Below are 7,247 nucleotides of genomic sequence, written 5' to 3' on the forward strand. Positions count from 1 at the left end.
TCTAAAAAAACCCCCAAATGATCTGGTCGTTATCACATTGCTGTTTGTGGGAGCTTGCTGTGCGCAAGTTGGCTGCTGTGTTTCCTACATTACAACAGTGGCTACATTTCAAAAAGTACTTAATTGGCTGTAAAGCGCTTTGGGACGTCTGGTGGTTGTGAAAGGCGCTACAGAAATGCAAGTCTGTCTTTTTAAAGATTGCTGTAAAGACTATGAGAGCACATTTCTAAGTTCATAAATGTCAACTGTTCCTCCTGCCCCCCCCACCCCCCCACCACACAAGTATGTTACACTTCCTATCAACTTTTAAATAATATTTAGATTAATCTTCAGGCTTCTCTTCCTCCTTACAGGAACAGGAGGAGGCCATTCAGCCCCTTTCGAGCCTGTTCCGCCATTCAGTCAGATCATTGCTGATCTGCACCTCAACTCCATCCTCCCGCCTTTGCTCCGTATCCCTCGATACCCTTTCCGAACCAAAATCTCTCGCACTCAGTCTTGAAAGCTCCAATTGTCCCCCAACCTTTTTTGGGGGAGAGAGTTCTAGATTTCCACTCCCCTTTGTGTGATGACATCACCCCTGAACGGCCTGGCTCTAACTTTAAGTTTCTGCCCCCCTTGTTCTGGACTCCCCCCCCCCACCCCCCCCCCCCCCACCAGAGGAAATAGATTCTCTTTATTGACCCTATTGAATCCTTTTAACATTTTAAAACAACTTGGCCCTTCAAGCTTTTTAAAAAAAAATAAGGAGGTGTTTGTCACTGAACCCCAAGGGGGTGATTTTGCCAATGGGGAACTTTGGGAGACGGGACTCTCACTTGTCGGGTCAATGTCCCGCCTCCATCAACTTCTGGCCAACCCACGCTATTTTCCCTTGGTTGACTTTGTTAAGCCCGCCCAGCGGGCATAGCTGGCCAATTAAGGGGAAGCCGGTTACAGAGCACGTCAACGTATGATGTTTCATCTGTCAAAAAGTTTTGACGGATGAATTGTCATCGTTGGGCAGCTCTGTGAAGCTGTCACACACTGACATTCTCTGTAGTTTGATGAGGTCTTGAATTCAAGACTCATCAAACATCTTTCTTTTGCAGAAATGAGATGGTTGTTGCATTGGAGAATGCGGCGGCCATCTGTCATCTCTGCCGCGGAGGTCTGAGACTCTCCGCATCCCCACCGACTGAAGCCTGCAGGAAGAAACGAAGGTAAGTACACTTTTTCTAACACTTTGCACTGACCTCAGATACTCACCTCTCCACACTTGCACCCATCACTCAGCTCCACAGCACACCTTTGGACCCCTCCGACCCCCGCAGACCCACTGCTCGCCTCGGTGACCCTGGTCGATTTCGGAGCCTTCGGGAAGCCCGCACTTGTGAGGGCAAAAAGGGGATAATCTTCTTATCTGCCTGTTAACCACCTATTAAAAGGCAGTTAGGTGGCACCCGCCCCCAGATTCTGCCATTTTCCCAGCAGCCCCGCCTCCAAACCCACCTCCCCAGGGCTGGCAAAATCGCCATTTCCCGTTCTCCTTATTCTTTTCACCCGAGGTGGTGCCCCACATTTTAGCACTTTGGCATTTTTTTACCGGGTTTCTTAATAACAACCTGTATGTATAGAACCCTTTTAACATAGTAAAACGTCCCAAGGCCCGTCACAGGAGCGTAAATTGAACAAAATTTGACACCGAGCCACATAAGGAGATATTAGGACAGGTGACCAAAAGCTTGGGTCAAAGAGGTCGGTTTTAAGGAGCATCTTAAAGGAGGAGAGAGAGGCAGAGAGGTTTAGGGAGGGAATTCCAGAGCTTAGGGCCCAGGCGGCTGAAGGCACGGCCGCCAATGGTGGAGCGATTAAAATCGGGGGATGCTCAAGAGGCCAGAATTGGACGAACGCAGAGATCTCGGGGGGTTGTGGGGCTGGAGGAGGTTACAGAGATAGGGAGGGGCGAGGCCATGGAGGGATTTAAAACAAGGATGAGAATTTTGAAATCGAGGCGCTGCTTAACCGGGAGCCAATGTAGGTCAGTGGGGGTGTCAATCAAGCGGGCTGCTTTGTCCTGAATGGTGTCGAGCTTCTTGAGTGTTAGAGTCATAGGCCTAGAAATTGGGTTGGGGCGCCAAAGTGGCGCAAAAGTCGCCTGAGCGCAGGATTTAGCGCAGCGATCGGAGTGATACCGATCGCCAGAAATTCAGTTTCAGTGCCCCTCGAGGGAGACGGGGTGAGGCTCGAGGCGCTCCGCATCTCTCTTAGGGCGCTGAAACTGATTATCGCAGCGCAACGTGCCGCAACGCCACATGCTGCGGCACGGCACGCTGCGGTACTGCAGGCCTTCCTCCCACTGTTAAGGGGGAGGGGCCTGCAACAGCGCGATCCCCGCTCACGAGTGCCGGCAAATGAGCCCGGCACCAAGGAGAAGTGCCGGGCTCTCGGGAAACAGCTGGCAATGCCGCAGGGGGGGGGGGGGGCGGGTCCGGAGGCCAGGGACGGAGGTGCTGGCAGGCAGCCGCCGAAAAAGCGGCCGCCCCACACCTCCACCTTAACTTGCGCCGCTGCCGGCACAGTAAGGCCCCGTGAACCGGGCGCGGGTAGCGAGCAGCGCAACTGCGGCGTTCGCTACCAAATATCGCGAATGGGGCACAAATGGGGCGCTGCGCACACCGATGACGTCATCGGTGGCGGCGCAGCGCAAATGCCTAACGCCACCATTAGTGCCCCTACTGAATATCGCAGGAGGCGCAGCCAGTGGCGCTACAGCCACTGACTGCCTCTTTAGGCGCTAACAGGTGGCGCTACTCACCCAATTTCTCCCCCATAGAGTCATAGAGTTATACAGCACAGAAAGAGGCCCTTCGGCCCATCGTGTCCGCGCCGGCCATCAAGCCCTGTCTAATCTAATCCCATTTTCCAGCATTTGGTCCGTAGCCTTGTATGCTATGGCATTTCAAGTGCTCATCCAAATGCTTCTTGAATGTTGTGAGGGTTCCTGCCTCCACAACCCTTTCAGGCAGTGAGTTCCAGATTCCAACCACCCTCTGGGTGAAAAAGTTCTTCCTCAAATCCCCTCTAAACCTCCTGCCTCTTACCTTGAATCTATGCCCCCTTGTTATTGACCTCTCTACTAAGGGAAAAAGTTCCTTTCTATCTACCCTATCTATGCCCCTCATAATTTTGTACACCTCAATCAGGTCCCCCCTCAGCCTTCTCTGCTCCAAGGAAAACAACCCCAGCCTGTCCAGTCTTTCTTCATAGCTGAAGCGCTCCAGCCCAGGTAACATCCTGGTGAATCTCCTCTGCACCCTCTCCAATGCAATCACATCCTTCCTATAGTGTGGCGACCAGAACTGCACACAGTACTCCAGCTGTGGCCTAACCAGCGTTTTGTACAGCTCCATCATAACCTCCCTGCTCTTATATTCTATGCCTCGGCTAATGAAGGCAAGTATCCCATATGCCTTTTTAACCACCTTATCCACCTGTTCTGCTGCCTTCAGGGATCTATATACATGCACACCAAGGTCCCTCTGATCCTTTGTCTTTCCTAGGGTCTTACCATTCATTGTGTATTCCCTTGCCTTGTTAGTCCCTCCAAAATGCATCACCTCACACTTTTCAGGGTTAAATTCCATTTGCCACTGTTCCACCCATCTGACCAACCCATCTATATTGTCCTGCAGACTGAGGCTTCCCTCCTCGCTATTTACCACCCCACCAATTTTTGTGTCATCTGCGAACTTACTGATCATACCTTTTACATTCACATCCAAATCATTAATGTAGACCACAAACAGCAAGGGACCCAGCACCGATCCCTGCGGTACCCCACTGGACACAGGCTTCCAGTCACAAAAACAACCTTCGACCATCACCCTCTGCCTTCTGCCACTAAGCCAGTTTTGGATCCAATGTGCCAAGGCACCCTGGATTCCATGGGCTCTTACCTTCTTGACCAGTCTCCTGTGCGGGACTTTATCGAAGGCCTTACTGAAATCCATGTATACCACATCCACTGCGTTACCCTCATCCACACACCTAGTCACCCCCTCGAAAAATTCAATCAAATTAGTCAGACATGATCTTCCCTTGACAAAGCCATGCTGACTATCCCTGATTAATCCTTGCCTCTCCAAGTGGAGACTAATTCTGTCCGTCAGAATTTTTTCCAATAATTTCCCTACCACTGATGTTAGGCTCACTGGCCTGTAATTCCCTGGTTTATCCCTACTACCCTTCTTGAATAATGGTACTACTTCAGCTGTTCTCCAGTCCTCTGGTACATCCCCTGTGGCCAGAGAGGTTCTGAAAATTTGTGTCAGAGCCCCTGCAATCTCCTCCTTTGCCTCACACAGCAGCCTGGGATACATCCCATCTGGGCCTGGGGATTTATCCACTTTTAAGCCTGCTAAAAACGCCAGTACCTCCTCCCTCTCGATGCTAATATGTTCAAGTATATCACAGTCCCCCTGCCCGATTTCTATGTCTACATCGTCCTTCTCCATAGTGAACACAGATGCAAAAAATTCATTTAAAACCCCACCTACATCTTCTGGCTCCACACACAGATTGCCACTTTGGTCCCTAATGGGCCCTACTCTTTCCCTAGTTATCCTCTTGCCCTTAATATACTTATAAAACACCTTAGGATTTTCCTTTATTTTGCTCGCCAGTGTTATTTCATGGCCCCTCCTCGCTCTCCTAATTTCTTTTTTAAGTGTTGTTGGAGCTGCACTCATCCAGGCAAGTGGAGCGTATTCCATCACACTCCTGACTTGTGCCTTGTAGATGGTGGAAAGTCTTTGGGGAGTCAGAAGGTGAGACACTCACCGCAGAATGCCCAGCCTCTGACCTGCTCTTGTTGCCACAGTATTTATGTGGCTGGTCCAGTTAAGTTTCTGGTCAATGGTGACCCCCAGGATGTTGATGGTGGGGGATTCGGCGATGGTAATACCGTTGAATGTCAAGGGGCGGTGGTTAGACTCTCTCTTGTTGGAGATAGTCATTGCCTGGCACTTCTGCGGCGCGAATGTTATCAGCCCAAGCCTGAACGTCGTCCAGATCTTGCTGCATGCGGGCATGGACTGCTTCATTATCTGAGGAGTTGCGAATGGCGCTGAACGCTGTGCAGTCATCAGCGAACATCCCCGCTTCTGACCTTATGTTGGAGGGAAGGTCTTTGATGAAGCAGCTGAAGATGGTTGGGCCTTGGACACTGCCCTGAGGAACTCCTGCACCGATGTCCTGGGGCTGTGATGATTGACTTCCAACCACCACAACCATTATCTATAGACTCGGGGAGGCGGGTTAATGCAACCCCTGATCGCTCTGATAATTTGATTACACCTCACACCTTCTGCTGTCACCCTCATAATATTTCCCTCCGGTGGGAAGGTCCATTTCAATCGCAGTCCGAGGGCGCCACCATGTGTTCACCAGTCAGAGTGCTGGAGATACTCGAGCGACAGCAAAATACTGCAGATGTTGGAAATCCGAAATAACAACAGAAAATGCTGGAAAAACTCAGCAGGTCAGGCAACATCCGTGGAGAGAAATTTGAGTTGACGTTTCGGGTCGAACCCTTCTTCAAAACTGGAAAGAAAAGAAAATAGATCGAAGGCAGGGCTGCGATCGGACAAAAGAAGTGAAAGAGACAAAAGAAGTAAAAGAGCTAGACGAGATGGTAATAGGCTGAGATTAGGTGTAAAGTGTACTGGCAGGGCAAGAGATAGCTGCCAGGTGTGAGAGAGAAACAAAAGGAAAGGGGGGGGGGGGAAAGGAGTGGAAAAATTACAAGAAAAAATGTGTAATAGGGGCCGAGGTTATGATCTGAAATTGTTGAGCTCGATATTGAGACCGGAAGGCTGCAGAGTGCCTAATCGGAAGATGAGGTGCTGTTCCTCGAGTTTACGTTGAGCTTCCGTGGAACAATACAAGAGGCCAAGGACGGTGAGGTCCGAGTGGGAATGGAGCGGTGAATTAAAATGACAGGCGACTGGAAGCTCGGGGTCACCCATACGGACTGAACGGAGGTGTTCCGCAAAGTGGTCACCCAATCTGCGTTTGGTCTCAGTGGCTCCACGGACCCGTCCGTCTAAGGTGAAACATTAAACACCCTTCTCTTTTCAGGTGCTGCGTGTTTCCAGCATTTTCTGGCTTTTCAAAATTAGCATTTTTTTTCTATAAAAGAAATAGAAAGGTTTACCAATTTTTTTTTGATAATTGGTACATCAGGCCCTAAGCTCTGGACTCCCCTCTCTAAACCTCTCCGTCTCTCCACCTCCTTTATTAAAGTCCTCCTCAAAACCTCCTTGACCAAGCGTTTGGTGACCTGTCCTAATGTCTCTTTCTTTTGTCAATTTTGGTCTGATCTCTGCGCTCCTCTAATTCTGCCCTCTTGAGCATCCCTGATTATAAATCGCTCCACTTTTGATGGCCGTGCCTTCTGTTGCCTGGGCCCTAAGCTCTGGAATTCCCTCCCTAAACCTCTCTGCCTCGCTAGTTCTCTCTCCTCTTTAAGACGCTCCTTAAAACCAGCCTCTTTCAACAAGCTTTTGGTCACATGTCCTAATATCTCCTTATGTGGCTCGGTGTCAAATTTTACGCTCCTGCGAAGTGCCTTGGGACATTTTGCTACATTAAAGGCGCTATTAGTGTCAGTCGTGGCTCAGTGAGCAGCACACTCGCCACTCCAGAGACTTGAGCACAAAATTCTAGGCTGACACTCTAGTGCAGTGCTGAAGGAGCGCTGCACTGTCGGAGGGGCAGTACTGAGGGAGCGCCGCACTGTCGGAGGGACAGCACTGAGGGAGCGCCGCACTGTCAGAGGGGCAATACTGAGGGAGCGTTGTACTGTCGGCGGGTCAGTGCTGAGGGAGCGCTGTACTGTCGGAGGGGCAGTACTGAGGGAGCGCCGCACTGTCGGAGGGGCAGTACTGAGGGAGCGCCGCGCCGTCGGAGGGGCAGTACTGAGGGAGTGCCACACTGTCGGAGGGGCAGTACTGAGGGAGCGCTGCACTGTCAGAGGGGCAGTACTGAGGGAGTGCTGTACTGTCGGAGGGGCAGTAATGAGGGAGCGCCGTGCTGTCGGAGGGGCACTACTGAGGGAGCGCCGCACTATCGGAGGGGCAGTACTGAGGGAGCGCCGCACTGTCGGAGGGGCAGTATTGAGGGAGCTCCGCACTGTCGGAGGGGCAGTACTGAGGGAGGTCCGCACTGTTGGAGGGGCAGTACTGAGGGAGGTCCGCACTGTTGGA

The sequence above is a fragment of the Somniosus microcephalus genome, chromosome 28 (genome assembly GCF_052327205.1).
Source record: "Somniosus microcephalus isolate GS21.2 chromosome 28, FLI_Smic_1.0, whole genome shotgun sequence".
Classification (NCBI taxonomy): Eukaryota; Metazoa; Chordata; class Chondrichthyes; order Squaliformes; family Somniosidae; genus Somniosus; species Somniosus microcephalus.